Source organism: Equus quagga, chromosome 5 (assembly GCF_021613505.1).
Source record: "Equus quagga isolate Etosha38 chromosome 5, UCLA_HA_Equagga_1.0, whole genome shotgun sequence".
In the NCBI taxonomy this organism is placed as follows: domain Eukaryota; kingdom Metazoa; phylum Chordata; class Mammalia; order Perissodactyla; family Equidae; genus Equus; species Equus quagga.
This window is the reverse complement of record NC_060271.1, coordinates 3,729,839-3,753,765: the sequence shown is the minus strand read 5'-3', so window position 1 is coordinate 3,753,765 and position 23,927 is coordinate 3,729,839. Positions and strand designations below refer to the sequence as shown.

The following is a 23,927-nucleotide window of genomic DNA, read 5'->3' as shown; positions in this document are numbered from 1 at the left end:
TCTCCGAGGAGGACTGACAGTGAGGGCCATCTTCAGCAGCACTCCCTGTGGATGAAGAAGTCAGTCCATCCCTGAAGCGGGGTTTCCATGGTCCATTGAAGCATTCACCCAACATCTCATCCTTTACATGCTTAGCATCATAATATTCTGAGTGCTGTGGCTTCATTTTCCGGATGATACAATTAAGCTTAGCAAGGTAAGGCAACTTGGAAGAGACCACATAGACAGTAGCGACTGAGCTGGTATTGGGACCCAGCCTGGCTGGGTATAAAGCCCATGTTTTTTCTCTACAATAAGCTGACTCCCTCAGGCACGTTATAAGTTGTATGACAGCACATATGTAGCAATTTTTGAAGGCTGGCAATACACACTCATAGAAGTGAACTCCTTCCAGAACTGCACTCTCCCATCATCCTCCAAACAAGCAATTCCCTCCGAGCCCGCACGCCCGCTTGCTCTCATTTTCCACATGTTTACTTGGATGTAGTCACCAATTACATACTAGGCAGATGTCATCTGGAAAAGAAGCCATGGTCATTGTCAAAGAAAAATGAGAACTGCTTCCAAATCATGCTTGATGACTAGTCCACAGTGGAGGCAAGCTCACCTTTCAAAACAAAAAATATTAACAGTGTTTCCTGAAACGTGGTCCATGGACCCTGGGAATACCCAAGAGTCTTTCAGGGAGTCTGTGAAGTAAAAACTATTTTCACGGTAATAGAAAGAAGTAATTGCTCTTTGCACTGCATTGACATTTGTGCTGATACTGTGTTGACTGGTGGCACAAAAGCCATGGTGAGTGAAACTGCTGATGCTGTAGCCCAAGTCAAGGGATGACATCAAACTGTATCAGTAGTTGTTGTATTGTTTAACACTATGACTCACAGTTAAAAAACAAAAATAAAACTAAAAGCCAATTTCACTTAAAAATGTTCTTGATGAAGCAGTAAAAATTACTTTTATTACTTGTAAGAGTGACAAACTATGGTTATTCAGACTTGAGAGTATGTCATACATTTTCTCAAAAGTGAATGAAGAGAGCCTACCACTTCAAAGAAAACAGCTCATGACATTTGTTGCCAAAGATTGAATTCAAGCTTTCAAGCAAAAACTTAAATTTTGAAAAACTGGTATCTGCCATCATGAGCTTGACAACATCCTAACACTCAGATTTTCTGAGGATACTGGTGGTGATAATAAGAAATGTGATTTTTTGACATTGTATAATGAAATGGGTCAACATTTCAAAGATCTGCATAACTCTGTGAACTGATATTTTCCCCATGACCAGTGCATGATGTTACCAAATTATGCATGGGCAAAAAAATATATTCAAAGGGAAAGATAGACCAGTGGATTTCAATGTAGTAAAATGTAGAAAGCTCATTGATATGGTTTCAGATTTCACATTGCAGCTAAACTTTAAGAAATTACTACTTGTCAAGTTTTGGTGTAATATCAAAGAAGAATATCCATGATTATCTTAAAAGGTTATCAAAATTAATTTTATAGCCATATCTGGATTTTCTGGACCATATATATCTGGATTCTCTTCACAGACTTCAACGAAATATTGCACATTCTGACTTCAGAGCAGATATGAGAATCCAGCTATCTTCTATTAAATAGACATTAAAGAGATTTATAAAAATATAAAACAATGCCACACTTTTCAATAGTTATTTTTATTTTAGAAAATAGAGTTATTTTTCATAAAATGTCATTTCCAAAAACATGTAGTGGATTTATTATTGTTATTTTAAAATAAATTAATAAATATTCTTATAATTTCTCAGATTTAATTTCTAATATTAATAGATATATCCCACATAAACAAAAGGGCTTTGAGTTCCTCAGTGATTTTCAAGAGTGTAATGGGTTCTTGAGACCACAAATTTTGAGGACCGCTAGTCTAGCATCACTTAGCCAACACTGAAAGAGCAGAGGTAGGATTTTTCCAAATGAATTCTTTAGCTTAAAATACCGAATGAATAAATAGCATAAATATTTTTTAAATGAATGAATGAGGAAAGGGAAAAGGGATGAAGTATTTGAATAACTGTACGAGGAGAGTTAAAGAGAGTGTTGACTGAGACTGACTGTGTGGAGCTATAAATCTAGAATACGAAATAGAGAACTGGAAGATCCCTTTCGGTAGAGAGGCAGAGTGGGATTTGTTTGGTATCTACCAAATGACAGGCATTTTTTTTTAGTTGCCCACATATTCTCACAATGGCTTGAAGAGCCAGGTATCATCATTCCCTTTTTACACAGGAGGCAGTGAGAATCAGGAAGCCACATGACAAAGAGGACATGTGACAAGGCTGGAATGTCATTCCAGGTATGTCTGATTCCACATTGTTCCTGTCTGTTTCCCCACTCTATGCTACCTCTCATCTAGTCCCCAACCCCTTCTCACCTTCTTTTTTACAGAGGAGGTGAGACTCAGAGAGGGTCAATAACTTATGGAGGCCACAAAATGAGTCAGTGGCAGACTCTTTACTGTATAAAAATCCTCATTGGACGTATCTGAACTCTCTCCTGGGACTCCTGGCTGGCTGTCCTTCCTTTGCCCCATGCAGTATCAGGCCAAGTGTGCCTGGAGTGGAAGATATTTTGCAGAGTGAGTTATGTGGAACCCCACCTCTGAGAACGAGGGTCCCAAGACAAAATTCAAGAGGAAATCTGTTCTGGGAAAGGAAGTTTGAGCATCCATTGAGGGAAGTGGCTGATTCTTCCGCAGTAGCTGAAAGAAAAAGAAGACATAAAAAAGGCAGAAATAAATTTTTTAGTCACAATGAAGCACTCTTGCTTTTTCTCTGGCCATAACTTCATTAAACAAATGTTTATAAAGCAACTCTTGTGAGCTGGACATTTTGTTAGGTGGGACATCATGCTGGATGCTGGAGCTTCAGGGATGAATCCCAGATCGTCCCAGTGCTGGAGGGTCCCACAGTCTTGTAGTGGACACCAATGGAAACAGAGTTTCAACGCAGTGTGAGTGATCAAGGTTTGGACAGGTAAAGCACAAACTAGTGTGGGAATCCAGAAGAGAAACAACCTAGACTGGGCCTGACAACATGGCACCTGCGCCAAGTCTTAAAGGACTTCTTAGAGTTAGCTAATAGAGGAAGGAGGGAAGGCAGAAGAAATATAACATGTCACACACCCAGAGTGTGACTGCTCAGAGAAATGAAAGTATTTCAGTATGGCCAGAGGGGGCGTGGCCCCCTGGAAGTTTGGCAATAGCCGTCCTCACCCTTCACTTCCTACTAGGTCACCCTGAAATACCTTCACTTCAGCTTTAAATATTTTAAAAATCCCATGGATTCATCGTTACTACATTCTGGGACCTCTAAAGGTCTAGGGATCCCAGGCTGGGAATCAGTGGGCCAGACACTGTGTGATTTTCTGGGTCTGCACGATGGCCATTTCCCCACTTACGTGGCTGCAAGTCTTTTCACCCAGTGCTCAGCCCCTAACAGGTACCTTATAAACGGTGAATGAAGGAGGGGACATTGCTCCTCACTTTTTCTTCTTTCTTTTTTCTGTTCTTTTTATTTCAGCTGCTGTAGAAGAATCAGCTACCTCAATCTATTCATCCTTAGACTTCCTTCCCTGAAACAGAGTTGGCTTTTTACTTGCCTTGGGCCCCTCAGTTCTCAGGCCTGGGGGTCACATAACCCGCCTGCCAATCTGCTTCCACTCCCGGGTCTTGGTCCATATTTTTCACATCTCTAGCTCACTATCCCAAGAGCTCCTTGAGGACAGGGAACTCGATTGTTTCATCTCTGAGTTTCCACCTTAGAGCAAAGAAAGTTTATTTAATGAGGAACGAAAAAAGGAAGAAAAGAAACAAAGATTTTAGCTCTAATGAAGCTCCCTTGCTCTGTCTCTGCTGTGACTGCTACCCAGATGCTGCATCTGGACATCTTTTCTGCAGCGACATCTTTTCTTTCCCACACAGACAAGTTTGTCATGATTCTTGTGTTTATATTTCCCAACCCACTCTGATTCAGAGGAAAGTAAAGACGATTCCATAGGAAAGTGCAAAACCCAAACACAAGAAGTCGGGTATGGGGAAGATGTTGAGTGTGTGAGTCAGCTCCCAGACGCAAGCAGATGCCGCATCGCTCTCACCACACTCTGCCTCAGTGTCCTTTCTTCCCCACTCCAGCCAGGACACTTCCTGAGCCAGGGAGCTGATGGAAACCTGGCACAGAAATCCATGGGAAGCCTGAAAAGGCAGTGAATCCTGAGCCGGGTCTTTCCAAAGTCCACAAGGCAAGTGCTGTGAGAGCCCCTCAGCTGCCACTCAAAGGATCAAGCTACGACCGTTCCCCCCAGTGTCCAGTTGAGTCTTCTCTGCAGTCTTGCTCCATCAATCATGAAATCATGTCCTCTTTGAGATGCAACGTGCCCTTTCTCCTGCAGCATATAACCCTGATCAAATCTCTTTCATCCGAAGTAGATATTTTTTTTAAGTACTAGGACCAACAATAAGACAATGAAAAATTAAAATCTGCTTCTGGATCTTTTTTCTTTTATCTAATTCCTTTTCTTTCTTTCTCATCCAATTTTTTTAAGAGGGTTGTCTACACTCTCTAGTTCCATTTCCTCCTACCCAATCACTTTGAAATCCACTGCAGTCTGACTCTTCCTCTCTCCTCATGGCCAGTTCCACTGTGCATATTCCTGCCTTTAACTTATTTGACATCTCGGCAGCAGTTACCCTCTTGGCTCTTTCTTTCTTTCCACTGTCCTACTGTGACTTTTACAGCATTAGCCTCCGTTTATCTTTTTCTGTCTCTCTTTCTCAGAGCTTCTCACTGCTTCCTTTGCTCTCCTCTTGAATATTGGTGTTTCCTATATTTCATTCATTTTCTTCTTGGTCAATTTATTCCTTTCCCACCTGTCATTTAAAGAACGTTTTTGAGCACTTTCTATGTACCAAGCATTGTTTCAGGTAACTAGGGATTAGCAGATAAGTTTTCTGTCCTGTGGCATTTAGAGTACGGAGAGGGACACGAGAAATTCACACTCTGCTCACTGCTGTGAAAAGATTTCATTCTCATCCATCCTTTCTCTGCCCCCAACATGCTCCTAACTTTATAATCTATGGCTTCAATCCTGAACTTTAGCCTATGTTCCAGACTCATACCTCTACCTCAAACTCCTTTTAAAAATACTAACCCAAACTGTATAAGACATTATTTTCATCATACATAAGAATTGAATCAATTGTGTTTATTTGAATTAAGTTAAAAGTATTTCCCCCACAAAACCTATTTCTTCTCTTTTATTCCCTGTCTATAAATGGCATCATCACCCAACCAGCCATTTGAGTCCTAACCTTAGGAGATACTCAAGTCTGCCCCTTTTCATTCACCTTTTATCCAATCAGTTTCCAAGTCATAAGGATATCATCTCCTAAACATCTCTTGCTTCTGTATCTCCCTTTTTCAAGAACCTTGAAAATATCCTAAATAGGTCGCCATCAATTTTTCCTTCCATTTGGGTTAAGCTCCTATTTGCCCTGTATCAATCAATTCCTCTACAGAATGTGCTTTCTAACACACAATATCGATAATGTCACCGCCCTGCTAAAACCCTTCTGTGATTTCCTGCTGCTGAGTAAAGGCAAAGCCACTTACCAGCTTGCAAGGTCTTCTACGATCTAGACCTTCTTTGTCAAGGTGTTCCTAAGTGAGGCACACGTCCCCAGCTCCTTCCTGTATAGTCGTATAATGCAATGGCGTACCTTAACTGACATTTTCTAGGTCGTTAGAGTGAGAAGTAGCTCATGGTTATGCCTCGGTGACATTTCTTCCTAAAATACCACACTTTCCCTTCTCTTCTTCTAGACTGCCTTGTCATTTTGAATATCAAATCCTTGGCTAAAATCTTCCCTTACTCCACCAGGAAAAATCAATTTTGTTCCTGTAGCACTTTGCGCGTATCTCATTTGCTACAATTATCACAGTTTTAGAAACTGTTTGCTTTGATATTTTAGTTTCTAGAAGGTAGAAATTGTAAAGTTTTCCTTTTTGTATCCTTTGCCCTGCAAACAGCCCCTGGCATATAGTTGATGTTACGAAAATGTGTTAAAATAATAAGCCCTACAAACCAAACCGTTTTTTACCTCGGCTCATTTAAATTTGCTATGATTTTAATTCCACAGTGTCATTGTTATTTTTCCACCTACACAGTAATATTTTTAGATTGGACATCCTCTCTGTGATATAAAATGCTTTGCCTAAAATCTAATCTGTCACTGGTGCATGCTCAACCTGACAACAGCAGAGGCCATTGCTGCACTCCTGATATGGCACTAATTCTGGGAGATTAGCAGTCACCCAGTAGCAGGTAGCTTACCTTAAACCCAGCTCATCATGAAGGGAGAAGTATTTCTTCAACCAAGGATAAACACAAATTCTAGGTAAAGATTTTCCTTCCACGCCTACACACTTAAGATAGCTGTACCTTTTGTGGCCTTACAGAAGGCCTTACCCATTGCTATAACGTCCTACATAGATTTGCTTCCAATTAGTGAAAACATTTTATAATAAAGGAAGTGTAACAGTGGATTCCCACCCACAGAATTCACTAGTCTTACCAGGTGCCCCATTACTCATGTACAGTTGGCTTGATAGAATGGTGGAACGGCCTAATAAGGGCTCACTTTGGGCACCAGGTGGGAGACAACATCCTATGGAGAAATTTTTACTTGCCACACCATCATCTTGGCTCAACAGGTTTGGGGTTATTATTGCCCCAAGGGAGAAATACTTTCACCAGAGAATAAGTTCTATTACTGTTGAATGAGTTGCTGAGACTGCTGCTGTTTCATATTTCCCAGGCTTCCCATGCTGCTGAACCAACAGGTAGAGAAAGATGTCATTGTCTCAGCAAGGTTATTTGATTCCAATTACCAGAGGGAAATTGAGATGCTACTACACAACAGTGATAAATAGAACTGTGTCTATAACCTGGAGGATTCACTGGGACACATCTTGTTCTCCAACGGTCCTGTTCACTGGAAAATGAGGGGGACCCAAACAGGATCTTCAAGGACTTAGATCTCATAAGAATACAGATATGGGTTACTTCAACGGATAAAGAATGCCATCAGGTTGAGGGGCTGGCAGAGGCAATGGAAATACAAATGAGTAGTAGAAGGCAGCTGTAGTTATCTACATAGGCCTCATGATATGTTATATGGAAGCTGAGGGTATATCTGCATATTTTATTTAATTAATTTTTTCTTATACACCCTCGTTTCTACCCATAACCTTTCGTTAAGAACCTGATGATGGCTAGGGTTCTTTTAAGTTTCAGATGGGAATATAATCAAATTGAGATCCACTTGTGATGTTGTAGTTTCTGATGGGATTTTTGCATCATCTGTGTTGAGGACATCAATCATTTTTCTTTCTTTTCTTTTTTTTTTTTTTTGCTGAGGAAGATTCACCCTGAGCTAACATCCACTGCCAATCTTTCTCTTTTTGTATGTGACCTGCCACCACAGTATGGCTACTGATAGATGAGTGGTATAGGCCCACGCCCAGGAACTGAACCTCGGCCACCAAAACGAGCATGCTGGACTTAACCACCAAGCCACCAAGGCTGGCCCAAGGACATCAATCTTTTACCTGAACAAAGACAAGAGAGGATACTGACAGGCAAAAGTGTGGACAGTGCCAAATATCTTCCAACCGGACCTTCATGTCCGCTCTCCACCATTCTCCCAGCTGCTCTGTTCTCCTGGACACTGGCCTTCATAAACCACATCAATATGCTCCCATGATCATTGCTTTCCTTGGGTTCAGTCAAAGGGAGGAGGAGATCAGAGGATAGAAAGGAAGTGAGATTTGGTATGTACTGTCTCTGCTGTTTCCATGGCAAATCACCTCATGTTGGCTGTGTCCGTCATTTGAAGGCCACAGGTCTTATCAGGCGCCCTGTCCTAAAATGAGCCTCTCTGGGTTCTGGTAACTACCTTTCTTGTTAAGCTTCCTAGCATGAGCCTATAATCGCTTCTTATGGTGCTAGCCCCAGACTACCTCAGCATCCTTGCTTCCCTAATCCATTATACCAATGTGAATGGTCCTTTTCAAAGCAAACCTCAGGTCATCCAGTTTGACTGCCGTCTGTTTCTAGCTGGGATGTTGACTGACGCAGCTGGTGCCCCTTGCATCGTGGAAGGATGGTTTTGATTGACTGATAGTCTTAAAATGACTGCTGTTACAGGGGCTGGCCCCGTGGCCGAGCGGTTAAGTTCGCGCGCTCCACTGCAGGCGGCCCAGTGTTTCGTTGGTTAGAATCCTGGGCGCGGACATGGCACTGCTCATCAAACCACGCTGAGGCAGCGTCCCATATGCCACAACTAGAAGGACCCACAACAAAGAATATACAACTGTGTACCGGGGGGCTTTGGGGAGAAAAAGGAAAAAATAAAATCTTAAAAAAAAAAAAAAAAAATGACTGCTGTTACAGATTTATACTCCTGTGGAGGTCCCAGATTTCTGGATGAAACGACCCTTGGGGAGACTTCAGAAAAAAAGTCTTTTTTTCTTTTTGATGGAGCTGTTAATGGGGTTTCCACCCCTCCAACTCCTCTCAAAAGAAAGATACGCTAGGACTTACTAAATGGAGGTTTGGATTCATTTATATTTGCTGTGACAGTGAATTCTATAGCTATGGGCCTTGAACTAGCATGGTTGTCACGTAGCTGAGTACTGACACTTAGCGGCTGTTCTTGGCTGGCTCAAAAGGGCATACGTGAACCGCTGGCCACAGCGTCAGGCTAAAACACAGCAAAAAGAAGAGGTTGTGCTCTTCTCTAAAACTTCTAAGTACATTTCCAATAAAATTATTTTTCTCCAAATACAGTCATGCATTACTTTATGACGGGGACATGTTCTGAGAAATGTGTTGTTAGGTAATTCCGTTGTGCAAACGTCATAGCGGACCTACACAAACCTCGATGGTATAGACTAATGCACACCTAGGCTCTATGGTATAGCCCACTGCTCCTAGGCCACACACCTGTACAGCATGCTACTGTACTGAATATTGTAGGCTGTTGTAACACAATGATAAGCAGTTGTATATCTAAGCATAGAAAAGGTACAGTAAACATACAGTATAAAAGATGAAAAACGGCACACCTGTATAGGGCACTTACCACGAATGGAGCTTGCAGGACTGGAAGCTGCTCTGGGTGTGTGAGTGAGTGAGTAGTGAGTGAATGTGAGGGCTAGGGCGTTGCTGTCGCTGCTGCAGACTCTGTAAACACTGCACACTTAGGTACACGAATCTTAGGAAAAGATAGTTTTTCTTTAGTAATAAATTAACCTTAGCTTACCATGACTTTTTACTTTAGAAACATTCTAATTTTTTTAACTTTCTGACTCTTTTGTAATAACACTTAGCTTAAAACACAAACACATTGTACAGCTGTATAAAATATTTTATTTCTTCATATCCTTATTCTATAAGCTGCTATTTTAAATTTAAACATTTTTTTTTTTTACTTTTTAAACTCTTTTGTTAAAAACTAAGACACACACACATTAGCCTAGGCCTACACAGGGTCAAGATCATCATTATCACCATCTTCCACCCCCACATCTTGTCCCTCTGGAAGGTCTTCAGGGGCAATAACACATGGAGCTGTCGTCTCCTGTGATAACAATGCCTTCTTCTGGAATGCCTCCTGAGGGACCTGCCTGAGGCTCTTCCTGAGGAGAGGTCACTCTCTTCAGAAAGATGTCCATGGTAGTTTGATGGTTTGTCTCTTTTTTTCATCATAGATTTGCTTGTAAGCAGATAATGCATCATGAACATCCCTCTCTATTAATGAAAACCTTTCAGTGTCGGGGTCCATGTTTTCAAACTTTTTAAGGAGCCTGTTGAGGTCTGCAAAAGCTTCTTCTAAATCCTTCATTGTGAATTTTCATGGGGGTTCCTCTCTTTGTTCCCCTGCAGTTTCCTTTCTTCTTGCCTCTTCTTCAGCTATGCGTCCCTCTTCCAGTCCCAACAACTCCTCATCAGTCGGTTCCTCAGGAACCACCTCTGGGAGCCCCTCAGTGTCATCTTTATTTACACCCAGGTTAGAGTTGTCCGCCGTCTCAGCCACAGCCTTGTTGATTTTTGCAACCTCCTCATCCTTGGCAAATCCTTTGAAGTCATGGACAAACCTCCTGAGTGTTTTCTTTCAGCCATCCTTCGTACACTCCTTGGTGACACCATCCCAAGCCCAATCAAGGTTCTTGATGCAGTCAATTGTTGTAATCCTTCCAGAACTGCAACAGTGTCTTCTCGGTGTCTTCCTCAGTTGCAGCAATAACCTGGGCAAAGGTCCTCCCTAGGTAGTAGGCCTTAAAGGCTGCTATAACTCCTTGATCTATTGGTTGGATCAAGCAGGTGGTGTTTGGAGGAAGAAACGCTGCTGTGATGTTGGGATGAAGACCACCAATAAAGGGAGGATTGGGGCTGGGCTGGTGGTGTAGTGATTAAGTTTGCACGCTCCACTTCAGCTGCCTGGGGTTTGCCTGTTTGGATCCTGGGTATGGACCTACACACTATTCATCGAGTCATGCTGTGACAGCATCTCACATACAAAATAGAGGAAAGATGGGTACAAATATTAGCTTAGGGACAACCTTCCTCAAGAAAAAAAAAGAGGATGATTGGCAACAGATGTTAGCTCAGGGCTAGTCTTCCTCACCAAAAAAAAAAGGATGTCCAGGAGCATTATGAACAATAATCAAAATCTTGAAAGGCATGTTATTCTCCAAACAGTACTTTTCCATTTCACTGGCATAGCAATTCAGGAGGGCATCTTGGCAGAGGAGCTGGGAAATCCATGACTTCTTGCTCCTGTAGTGCACTGGCAGTGTGTGCTTATTGACATCCTTGAAGGCCCTGGAGTTCTCACTGTGCCAGATCACAGAGGATTTCAATTTGTAGCCTGTAACATTGCTCCCAAACAAGATGTTATCCTGTCCTCAAAAGCCTTGAAACCTAGCATTGACCTGGCCTCCTTATGGATGAAAGTCCTTTTAGGCATCTGTTTCCAGAATAGAGAGACTTCATCCATATTGAATATTTGCTCTGGCAAGTAATTTTCCTCCACAATCAGCTTATCTAGAGTTTCCAAAAATTCTTCAGCTGCCTTCACTTCAGCACGCACACACTTACCACTCACTTTCACATTATGCAAGGAATAATAATTCTGGAATTGTTTAAGCCACCCAGAGCTAGCAGTAAATTCAACATTGTAGTCAAGTCCAGCCTTTTCTTTCAACATCACAAACAAATTTTTGCTCTGGCCGTGATTGTCACGGTGCTGCGAGGGATCAGCTTCTGTACCTCGTCTTCAATCCAAGTCATTAGAAGTTTCTCCATGTCTCACATAGGCCCCTTCTTGATTTTTTGTTAGTCTCGTTGCTTTCAATGAAGCAGATCCTTTAACAGCTCTGTCTCTTTGTTCTTGTTCTTGAAGATCACAGCTATGGTGGGATGGGACATGCCGACTGGCAAACAATAACCATCACTGATTTTCTACCTTTGTAGTCCTTAATCACTTTTAATTTTATTTCCAGGTCAATCACTCTACGTGGCCTCTTACTAGCAATGTTAGCAGTGGATTTTGTATGCCTAGGGGCCATGATGAACAAAACAACATGAAAGTAAGTCAAGCACAAGAGAAAATGATGTGATCAAGAGACACAGTAAGGTTGCTGCTGGTGTAACACGGCATACTGTTTTACAGTAAACTTTCTTTTTTTAAGTAAAAAGTGTATACCTTAAAATAATGATAAAAAGTATACTATAGTAAATACATAAACCAGCAATATAGCTGTTTATTGTCACCATCAAGTATTACGTACTGTACGTAATTGTATGTGCTATACTTTTATACAGCTGGCAGTGCAGTAAGTTTGTTTACCCCATCATCACCACAAACAGGTGAGCAACTCGTTGCACTATGACACTCTGACAGCTATAATGTCACTAGGTGATACAAATTTTTTAGCTCCATCATAATTTTATGGGACCACCATCATATATGTAGTTCATCATCTCCTGAAATATCATTATGTGGCACACCACTGTATTAACAAAGAGAATTTAATTGTCCGTGAACTAGACCATGAGGGAGAAACAGTTCTCAACTTCAAGAATCAAACTCATTTACCCCAGCCCCTCCACACACCTTTCATGACCTTCTCCATCCTGTGAACAACGTCCCAGTGCACGCCACTGTTTAGACTAGTAATTCAGGGGCTTTCTTTGCTTCTTGCTCTACTCACCTCAAGTTCTGAGTGAGGCTGCCATACTGGAACAATCCAGACACACTGGGTTCAAACTGCAGCTCCAATACTTCAGAGAGCTCTGACTTTGGCCAGCGTACATTCCATTCCTTCATTTCAATTTCTTTGTCCGTAAAACGGAAATAATGATATCTAATAATCTTTGATTAGAGACAATAAGAGCAATTAATATGTTGAATGAGTATGACTTGCAGACTAATTAAAACAGAACTTTGTTTTCCACCATCCTTTTAGAAAATTCTAAGTGGAAGTGATCTTATTGTTCTCCTGGATAAAAAGAACGTGTGCAGATCCCACAATTTTTCTCCTATTGGTTGTCTTAGTCTTAGGTACTAGATAGCCCCACGGTGCTCTAAGGAACAGAACACGGTTCCTTAGATATATCAGACAAAGGGAAGAAACAAAAATAATTACGTCTAGGGGGAAAAAAGAAAAATAATGATCACATTTGAAAACTATATAACTATATTATATAAGAAGTTTAAAAGAACCTAGGTACCGATTGTTAGAAATAAGAAAATAATTTTTAAATGTGACTGCTTATAAGATCAATATATAAAAATGAATTTCTATTCCTATAAACCTCCAGAATATATAAAGAACTCCTGTAAAACAATAAAAAAGACTAAACATCTAGAAAATATAATTTAAATGAAGACAAGTTAATGGAGAGATATATCACTTACGAAAAAAGACAATGTTAAAAGAGTGACTACATGAATATGTTCATTATCTCCAATTGACTTGTAGATTTAATACAATTCCAATTAAAATCCCATTAAGGATGTTCTAAGGAAACTGAGTCCCTGATTCTAAAATGTGTATGGAAGAGCAAAGACCAATTCTTAGCCAATGTACTTCCAAAGCGGGAGGATATCCTCTGTCAGTCATCAAGGCTTATCACAAAGCTGGTTAACTTAGACAGTATGATACTGGTGCAGGTGCAGACAAATCAACCCTAGAATTAGAATAGAGATTCTTGAAATAGACCTCCACATATATGAAAAATTGTTATCTGACAAAAGGGCATCACATACTATTTGAGAAAAGAGGATTTATTCATAAGCAGTGCTAGGAGAATACGACAGCCAAATGAACCGAAATGAAATGGATCCCTCCTACATACCATATGCAAAAACCAGTCCCAAATGTATTAAAGATACATATGACAGGCAAAACTTTAAAATTTACACAAAATCATGTAGGAGACTATCTGACAATGCGGTAAAAAATGCTTTCTTAAATAAGTCACCAAAAAATGCTAACACAGAAGGAAAAAGTGATACATTCACCTGCACTAAAATTAGAGATACCATTCAGGAGGTGAGAAAACAGGCCACAAACTGGGAGAACATGTTTGTAACACTTTATGTGACAAAGGATTAGTGTACAGAATGTCAAAAGAACTGCTATAAATAATGAGAAAAGTCAAAGAACCCAAAAGAAAAGTGGGCAAAAGATATGAATTGGCATTTCACAAAAAAAGTCACACACACATGGCAAATAAACATTTTAAAAGGTATTCAACTTTTTAGAAGTTTGGGAAATGCAAATTGTGGTAGGATTTTTACTCACCATACTAACCAAAAAAAATCATCAAGTCTGACATTTGTTGGCAAGGATTAAATATTTGCATACCCTATGATCCAGAAGAAGTTCCATTCCTGGAGATCTCTCCCTAGAGAAATCATACAAATGTGTACCAGGAGACAAGTGAAAGAAATATCATAGCAACATTGCTTGTAATAGCAAAATAAATAAACAAATAAATTAAAACTGGAAATAATACAATATTAATCTACAGGAAAGTGACATTTAAATTGTGGCATAGTTACACACAAATATTATAGAACAATGAAAATTAGTTAAACTGTAGCTATAGATTATGACATCATGGATGAAACTTAGATATTACGTTACAAAGCAAGTTTCAAATGATTAAATCCAGTATTATAATAAAAATAATTTTGAAATAAATTATTTGGAGAAAAAATACATATGCGATAAAACTATGGAAAAACGGAATGATAGATACAAAAATCAGGAGAGGTTAGCTCTGAGAAGGAGGTGTGACAATGGGAGAGGGGTAGCTAGTGGACTGACATTGCCCTACTTTTTACATTCGGTTATGGGTTCCTAGGTATTTCTTTTGTTATTTTGCTCCATAACTACATTATACATATTCTTTGTGTCCCACAGTTTCCTGAGGTTCTTTTAATTTTTTTCCAATCTTTTTCTCTTCCCTTTGTTCCTTCCATTCTGGTGTTGAGACTACACAGTGAATTATCTATTTTAGTTATTGAATATTTCAGTTCTAACGTTTCAATTTGATTCTTTATCCTTTATATTTGTCTGCTAAAAGCTTCTATCTTACCATTTACTTAAAAAGTATTCACTTTTTTACCTCAAGGAGAATCGTTCTAATGGCTCCTTTAAAATCTGTATCTGGTAACTCCAACATTCGGGTTAGCTCGGAGTTGATATGTATCGATCGTCTTTTCCCTTAAGAGTGGGCCAGAGTTTCCTGGTCCTTGTCTGTAAAGTAACTTTAGTATATCCTGAACATTTTGAGTCTTTTGTTATGAGACTCTAGGTCTCATTAAAATCCTCTGATGCATGTTGATTGGTTGTTGCGCTTGCTGTTTTAGCAGGTAATCAGTTCAGTTAGGCTCAGAACAAAGTCTCTCTCACCTTCGGTGGGTGGCGGTTCCAATGTCAGTTCTGTTTTCAAAGTCTTATGTCTGCCCTACTCCCTAGATAATAAGCCACATGAAAGCTGGTCCATATCTGTCTGGTTCTCCCTGTGCTACCCCACACAGTAGGCGGTCAAGATATGTTTGTTGACAGATTACACAGTATGTGGCACTTAGTTGCTATAGCAGGTGCTGTCAGGGCTCTGCCCACATCCTCTTGCCCTGTAGTTCAGTGCACTCGAGCCCAGCCTCCAATTACTTGCTCCTGAATTTCGCTGCCTGACGTCTTCCTGAGGCTTCTGAAGCATGTTTTGTCCAGCTGCATGGCAGGTAGTCAGTGCCAGGAAATTAACAGCTGCCAGAAGACTTCAACCAATGACTGACAGAGTTGGTTTATAAATGCCCCAGCCCCTTCCGCCTTGGCTGGGCTAACTCTGTGCCCTGTGTCCTACACTAGCTCTCAGAATTTCCCCAGGATTTAGCTCCAGTTGCCCACAGCTGTAGCTGACTTGCTAACGCATGATTTGTTGGTTGCCTTCCCTTCTCTGACTTGCTTTACCATCCTCTTTTGGTGTTTCCTTATCCTCTTAAAATAAACTACTTTCACCTAAATCCTTGTTTTGGAGGGTGCTTCTGGGGTGACCCAAACTAAAATAGTTGCACACTCTACATACACAGTCATAGGTCTTTTATCAAGAACTTTCCTTGTGCTGATGGAATGGCAGAACACTGGACTGCAAGTCAGAAGGTCCTAGTTCATCCACTCAACCAGCTAGGTAAATTTGAACAAGTCACGTGATTACTTTGAGGCTCACTTCCCTCATTTGGAATGTGGAGTTAATAAAATCTACCTCATACTGTTCTTGTGAATATTAAACATAACAAAATAAAATACATGAAAGAACCCACCGTGGAGACAGCACACAGTGAGTACTTGGTGCGTTAGTGTGTGCTGGTTAAACATAAGTATAAAGAATTCTTTCTTGTGCTGTGAACCATAACGACTATTTTATTTTTTCCCTGATGGCAAGTGGGGGTTGTTTTAACATGTCCAGTCAACATCGGGAATTGCTAATGGTGGGGAAGTGTGGAGAGCTTGTATTGTTTCATCTTGAGGAGCATGCTTCTAATTATCGAAGTCTGTTTTATTTCAACATAAATGGGCAATCGCTCAGCAGATGGCCCCACTATTCCTGAGTCCATATTCCAATGTGTTCCGGAGGAAATGTACAACAAACACTTCAGAGAGAGCACATTGTCTTTCAACTTATATGGATTTCTCTTTTATTTGAGATTTGCTCCATGAAGTTTTCATGGCTTCATAGACTTTTAGGTCATAAAGAGACCCTAGTGATCCAGATTAGTCAGGTCCCATTGTTTCACGTTGGGGAATCAGAGACTCTGACACCCTCCTTCTCCAACGATATTTCAGGAACAATGACAACTGTCTTCAAATATTTAAAGGATTAATAAATGAGAGAGTAGGAAGTCTTATTAAAGTGACTTCACAAATTAAAGGTGGTGGGAGCATTTTGAACTCCACTTAAGAGGGCATATTCTATCAGTTAGAGCTAACAACCGAGGAGATGACAGAAGTGAGAAGCCCCCCATCACTGGAGGTATGTAAGAGGATACTGTAGAATACTATTTGAGGTAATCTACAAGGGATTCCTGCTCATGAGAGGGAGACTTAACTGGGCATTCAAGTCCCTTCCAATTTTATGATTCTATGGTTGGGGATTTCCTACAGCAAATACCTTGCACAGTACAGAGCATATAGTATACGCTCAGTGAAAACATGATGATTGATTGTTATCAACCACCCCTGGGTCCCCTAAGGTTACCCTAGAGATCATTAATTTTGTCTCACTTCTATGAGTCTCTTCTTCTTTCATATTGACACTCCATTCGGGGTCGATCAGATCCCTGTTGCCATGCAAGATGAAAGCGCAGGTCTTTGACACAGGTTGGGGATTGGGAGGCCAGGCCTGGCTGTGGGAATGAAGATGGCTGTGGCAGCCATGGAAGTACGCTGCTCAGGCCTCTCTTCAAGAAGAAACCGCCATTCAGCTGCAAGGAGAAGTGAGCTGATAGCCCCCAGCCATCAGCGTCTTTGGATCCATTTCAGCTTTTAAGCTGAAGCCCCAAGATTCCCAGGGAGCCCTCACTAATGCCTGAACATGGCAAGTACTACAGCCTGGCCATGGCAGCTTGAATTAAGGCTCCTCTTTCAGATCTTTGCTCTGAAGCTCACTGTTGGATCAGTGACCTTTCCAGCATGCATTGTGATCTGAGGCTACCCTGACCCAGTCTTGCTTCTTCCTTCCTTTCCTTCCCCAGGCGTCAGAGCTGCATCACAGTCTGAAGCTTTCCCTTCACAATGTTGCTTCTCTTCCTATTACCTTTCACACACATTACCCTCAATAAAGCTCTCATACTCCTAACTCCATCTCAATCTCTGCTTCTAGAAAAACCAGTTGACTCAATGGTTGGCCCTGCAACTACAAAGCCCAAGGTAAAAGGAAACAAAAGTCCATGTCCCAAAGAAAGAGAATCTGAATCCCCAACACATCCAAGAAGACTGAGATAGCAAAAAAGAGACCTGAAGAATAGGATGTACAACGAAGACCCAGGGCGGCAGTGAGGCTGGAGAGGCAGAGCCTCTAACAGTGTTTTGTCTTTATGGGGGTCAGAGAAAAGAAGAGAAATTGTCCATGCTCAATCCCTTGACACTGACTATGCCGTAGAGCAATGTAGTGACATTGGCAATGAGCTTTACAGATGTGGGAGTGCCAGCTGTTAGAGGGCAGATGATAAAGACAGCTAATATTCTACTGCATGCTCAGTATGCATCAGGCAGTGCTCACTGTTGGAAAGTCATTGATTATCAGTTTCTGAGGGTCAGGAATCTGGGAGCAGCTTGCTGGATCGTTTTGGTTCAGGGTCTTTCGTGAGGTTGCAGACAAGCTGACAGTCAGGGTAGCAGTCATTTCACAACTTACCTGGGGCTGGGGGAACCACACCCAAGATCATTCCTGCGGGTTTGGCAGGCCTCAGTTCCTCACCATGCGGGCGTTTCCATAGAGCCTCTTGACGCAGCAGCTGGCTTCCTCTGCAATGAGGGGCCTAAGGCAGAGAGATCACCCAAGGTGGAAGCCACAGTCTTCCATAACCTAATCTCAGAAGTGAAATGCCTTCATTTATGCCTTATCCTGTTGGCACACAGACCAATGCTCGTACAGTATAGAAGAGTACCACAACACGGGTGTGAACACTGGGAGACAGGGGGCACTGGGACCATTTGCAGGCTGGCCACCACAACCTCTAGAGGAACAGTATGCAGTAGATATTTTACCAATGAGGAAACTGAGGAACAGGGAAGCTACAGGTCAAGGGTCAAGTGGCTGAGTCAAGAATTGAACTAGGAGTCTATGTTCGTAGCTATTATGCTATAGTATCTCCCCAATTGGAGAATAGATGGCAGAGAAGAAAGAAAATGGATGTGTTTAAACTTGATCATTGTGGGTGGTAAAGAAAAGAATGGCATAGGTGGTGATAATTTCTATACAAGAATAGAGCTTAACAGAGCAATTCCTCATTATCAAGGGTAATCTTTCCACCAAATGAATAAATAAGGAATAATTTTTCCATTTTACAGATGACAAAAGAAAATTCAGAAAGATTAAGTGTTTTGCCGATAGTTGCACAATTAATACACAGTGGTGTTAAACTCAGATCTTCCTTTCTAAGCACAGGGCTCTAGTCTATACCTCAGCTGCTCTTTCCGCTAAGCCAAAGGACAAATTGATGTTTCAGATTCTCTGGAATACTGAATTAGGTAACTAACATGGAGAGGAGCATCTGGAAACCTGTTCATTGGCGAGGTGTGAGGTAGAGAAGGCCTGCACTAAAGGAAGAGAATTTGCTGGGGGCGTTTCAGTGTTTCGTTTTTTTTGTGTGTGAGGAAGATTGGCCCTGAGCTAACATCTGTTGACAGTCCTTCTCCTTTTTGCTTGAAGAAGATTGTCACTGAGCTAATATTTGTGGCAATCTTCCCCTATTTTTTTTTTTTTTTTGTATGTGGGATGCTGCCACAGTATGTCTTGATGAGCAGTGCACAAGTCCACACCTGGGATCTGAGCGTGTGAACCCTGGGCTGCCCAAGCAGAGCACGCAAACTTAACCACTATGCCACTGGGCTGGCCCCCTTCAGCGTTTCTTAAAGTATAAAGTAAATAGAGAGAAGTTCACATAAGTGTATAGCTTGTTGAATTTTATAAACTAAATGAAGAAACAGACTGCCATGCACCCCAGAATCCCCATTTCTTTGACTTTCTGTCACTAACCTCCATGCAGGAATGACTATGCTGACATAGAATCATAGATTGATTTTTCCCACTTTTGTAATTTATATAAATGTAACCTTATACATTTTGCACCTGGCTTCTTTCACTTGCTGTTATGTTCACAAGGTTCACCCATACTGTTGTGTATTCTCATGGTTTTTTTCCTTTTGTTGCTGTATACTATTCCACTGTGTGAATGTGTAATTTATTGATCCACTATACCAGGGGTTGGCAAACTACATCCAAATCTGGCCCACCTCCTATTTCTGTACAGCCTGAAAGCGAAGAATGATTTGTACATTTTTGAACGCCTAAAATAATCAAAAGAGTACTATTTCATGGCACAATTTAAATTACGTGAAATTTAAATTTGTGTCCACAAATAACATTTTATTGGAACACAGCACACTGATTCTTGTTCATATCATCTATGGCTCCTTTCACGTTATGATGACAGTTAAGTACTTGCACCAGAGACCTTACGTAGCACTCTATTGCTCTACACTGTTGCTGGGCACTATAAAGAGAAGAGCCACAATCATAAATTGACTTTGCCTCTTGGCCTGTAGAGTCTAAATATTTACTATCTGGCCTTTTACGGAAAACTTTTGCTGAGCTCTGTACTGCAGTATTGGTGGGCGTTTGAGTAGCTTCCAGTTGGATGCCATAATGAATAGGGCTGATCTGAACATTCTAGTTCATGTTTTTGGTGAACATATGTAAGCATTCATTTTGGGCACATACTTAGGAGAGGAATTGCTGAGGACTGGGATGTGTTCAGCTTGGTAGGTACTGCCAAATTGAGCTGTGCTAATTTCACATCTGCCCGGTGGTGTGTGAGAACTCTAGTTGCTCCATATTCTCATCAATAATTTGCATTTTCTGTCTATGCTATTTAACCATCTGGTGAATGTGTAGTGGTAAGAGGAGAATGGTTTTGTAATAATTCCAGAACCTTTTTTTTAGGCTATGCCGAACGCTGTGCTAGTAATTTCACCTACACTATCACTTTATAGACAAGCCTATTTTACTGACGTGGAAATTGTGCTCAGCAAGGCTAAGAAATTGTAAGGTCACACAGATATTAAATGGCAAAACCAAGAATCAAACTCAGGTCTGATTGACTTCTTAACCACCAAGTTGTCTCTTCACGTGGCAGTTTAATAAGACGTTACACCCTTGAAGTGTATCAGCGATAGGAGCGTCTTTAACCAGCATTCAAACATTTCTTAGGAAAAGGGGTGCAGTGGGGCTGTGAAAAGTAGGTATGGGGTACATAGGGCCAAATACACCCTCATTTCTGCTACCTCCTGTTACCGTGGTTAACTGTATGCTCTCTGCCTCCTTCCAGCCCTCTGGCTGGTTATGTTTATTACACGTTCTGACAGTTGAGGCCCATGGTGAAAAATGATAACAGATTTGTATTCTCAAGATCATCTCCAGATGCTGGCCAGAAGCACCTCTGGATTCATGAAATATTTGTCTTTAGTATTTCTTGAAGATGGATGATTGGGAAAAAAAGAGTTCTAGGAACATTTCAGTATAAATCATGGGGAATTCCTTTCTTTGGCAATCTGGAATGCATTTCTCTGTTGCCTTAAGAAGAATAATGTATGTATTAATAACTTGGTTGGAATGGGGTCTGGGCCAAGATGAGCTGATCACGGAAATTATTATTGATGGTTTCTTGTAGCCAAACAATCTGTTTCCCCAAACCTGGAGTTTGTCATCTGTAGGTGAGTGACTGCTGAAAGGCCACATCTGAGTCACTTGTATGAATCCACCCCTCTCCATCCCAACTGCCACTTTCTCTACCAAGTTTTCAGAGGCTTTTTGTTTTTTGGTCTGAATTGTAAAATGCTCATATCAGGTTTATTAAATTTCTCTCCTGCTTCCTCATAAACAACCATTCGAACTGACATTAGAGTTATCCTGCTAATTTGATTATGCCATTGCTTTGATGGAATACTTCTGGGGACTCGTTATTACCTATAGCAGTACTCTTCCATCTTTTTCGATTCTGCATTACTACACATGAAAATTGCACTTATTTATGATATATATTTTTACATTTATGTATGAGATGTTTATTTATGAATTTATATATTTCATATATAAGTTTTGAAAATCTATATTTTTGGAAGGACGAGATAATATATGCCAGGGATCAGCAAACCTTTTCTGAAAAGAATCAGATAGTAAATATTTTAGGATCTGCACGCCATGAGGCCTCTGTCACAGCTTCTCAGCTCTGCCATCGTAGCACAATAACAGCCGTATGGAGACAAGTGGGTTTGGCTGTGTTCCAGTAAAACTTTATTTACAGAAACAGGCAGCAGGCCAAATGTGGCCCATGGTCCATAGTTTGTAGATGCTTGATGTATACGTTTGGCTACTTCAGACATAACCAAGGTAAAACTGGATCCAGTTCCTTCTTCCATCTTGGCTGTGCATCTCCTTTGTTCTCCTTCCCACTGCGGACTGGCTTCTCCTGCTCTGCAGACTACTGCACATAACAATAATATTATGATGAACACTGGCCCGCAGTAAGGCCCAAGCACGACGCATGTAGGCACTCTTAGAGAGCCCTATTCATCTCTCTGGGTTCCATAAGGAATTCTGCAGAAGGAATTCACTGGCCCAACCTTGTATCCCCTGCTATTTCAGTAACATTGTTTGAAATGGCAACTTGCACCACAACCACTCGAATGGAGACAAAAGGAGGAGGCCCCCCAAATGTCATGATAGGCAAACAACCTTCTCACGTATCTTCCACCAGAAGAGTAGCACAAAGAAGGAAGTGGTTATCGCAATAGTCAGGAACATTTTCAGAAAGGAGTAGCTGTAGTTATACAATGACTATGAGAGAGAAATTGTCACACGTTGCTAAGCACCTATTCTACACATGATACAGGTAGTTTGTAAGGTAGTAGTTTTCAAACCTCTTTTAGTACCTTTGTCAGAATGAATGAGTTACATTATGCTGTGATAGCAAACAACTCTAAAATCTCAGTGGTTTAAGGAAATAAAGATTAATTTCTTGCTCACACTCTGTGTTTTTCAAGAGTGGTCCAAGGGCTCTGCTTTACCTTTTCCATCAGGGACACAGGTGTACTGAGCATCCCCAACTTTCTCCCATAGCAAAGAGAAAGGAAAGTGGTGAATCATGCGGTCTTTAAAGTTTTTCATCCTGGAAGTGACTTGCACACAGCATTCGCTCACATTTAATTTGCCTAAGCGGTAAACTTCAAATGGGGTAAAGATGTGCAATCAAGCTATGTGCTTGAATTGTATTGGTGGTACCAATTACATGTTGCCCTCCTGTAAGAGGATTATATATCTCCATCCATTGTCTTCTGACTGTGGGACACGTGTACTTGCCCACTTCACTGATATCAAGCTTGGCCATATGACTTGCTTTGGCCAATTAAATGTAAGCAGAAGTGATATGTGTCACATCTTAGTAGAAAATTTAGAGCCATTTAAAATTGGTTTTTGTTGTTGTTTTCCATTTGTCAGAAGAATGATATGTCCCAAATAGGAATTCTTTCTGCAGCCTGAGTCCTACAATGAGAAAGACTCACAGATCGGAGCCACGTCCTACCTACAGCCAACTTGAAACATGCATGAGAAATAAACTTTTGTTGTTATAAACTGCTAATGGTTTAGAGTCATTTGTTACAGCAGCATAATCAAGAAAGGATGACTAACATGAAGAAGAACCAGACACAACAATGACTAATGACTAACACAGACAGCCCTTCTGCTGACAAGTTTTTACTTTACTTTCCTTAGTACACACATCATACACACATACCCCTCTTCAGGGAGTCACCCCAGAAGTCTGTCTAACCACTGCAGCAAGCACCAAGTTCAGTATATCTGGATGTATTGGTTTGCTAGGGCTGCCAGAGACTGGGTGGTTTAAACAGTAGAAATCCATTTTTGCACAGTTCTGGAGGCTAAAAGTCTGAGATCAAGGTGTGTACAGGATTGGTTTCTTCCAAGGCCTCTTTTCTTGCCTTGTAGATGGCTGTCTTTCCCCCTGTGTCTTCACCAGGTCTTCTCTCTGTGCTTATCTGTGCCTAAATCTTTTCTTATAAGGACATCAGTCATACTGGATTCGGGCCCACCTATATGACCTAATTTTACCTTCATTATCTCTTTAAAGGCACTGTCTCCAAATACAGTCACATTCTAAGGTATTGGGGGTTAAGATTTCAACATACGAATTTTAAAGGGACACAGTTCAGCCCGTAATACTGGGTGATCTGCAGCAATCTCTCCATCAGAGCACTATGTAAGGTAGTCTCTTTATTAGGTCCAGATGTGGATTCTCTTGATCTGGAGATCTTTGTACTAAAAAGACAAATTATCTGTTGTCCACACACCCAATATGCAACAGAATAGAAAAACCACAGTAAATAATCCCGTTTAGAAAGGGAAACTATAGGAGACACATAGCAGACGCTGTCCCATAGCAAATCTGAAATCCTGCTGGGTAGAAATCTGAAAGTCGCAACTTAAGAGTGGGAATGTGCCTGAAT

The 23,927-nt window shown here is 40.9% G+C and overlaps 1 long non-coding RNA gene across 1 annotated transcript in view; it reads left to right on the top strand.

The window, feature by feature from the left end:
• The window catches only part of LOC124240382 (uncharacterized), a 28,031-nt gene extending 5,012 nt beyond the window's left edge, over nucleotides 1-23,019 (top strand). The window contains exons 3-4 of the long non-coding RNA XR_006888857.1: nucleotides 11,610-11,696; nucleotides 22,900-23,019. This is a non-coding gene — a long non-coding RNA (uncharacterized LOC124240382). The remainder of the gene's footprint in view (nucleotides 1-11,609; nucleotides 11,697-22,899) is intronic.
• Nucleotides 23,020-23,927: the final 908 nt, after the last annotated feature.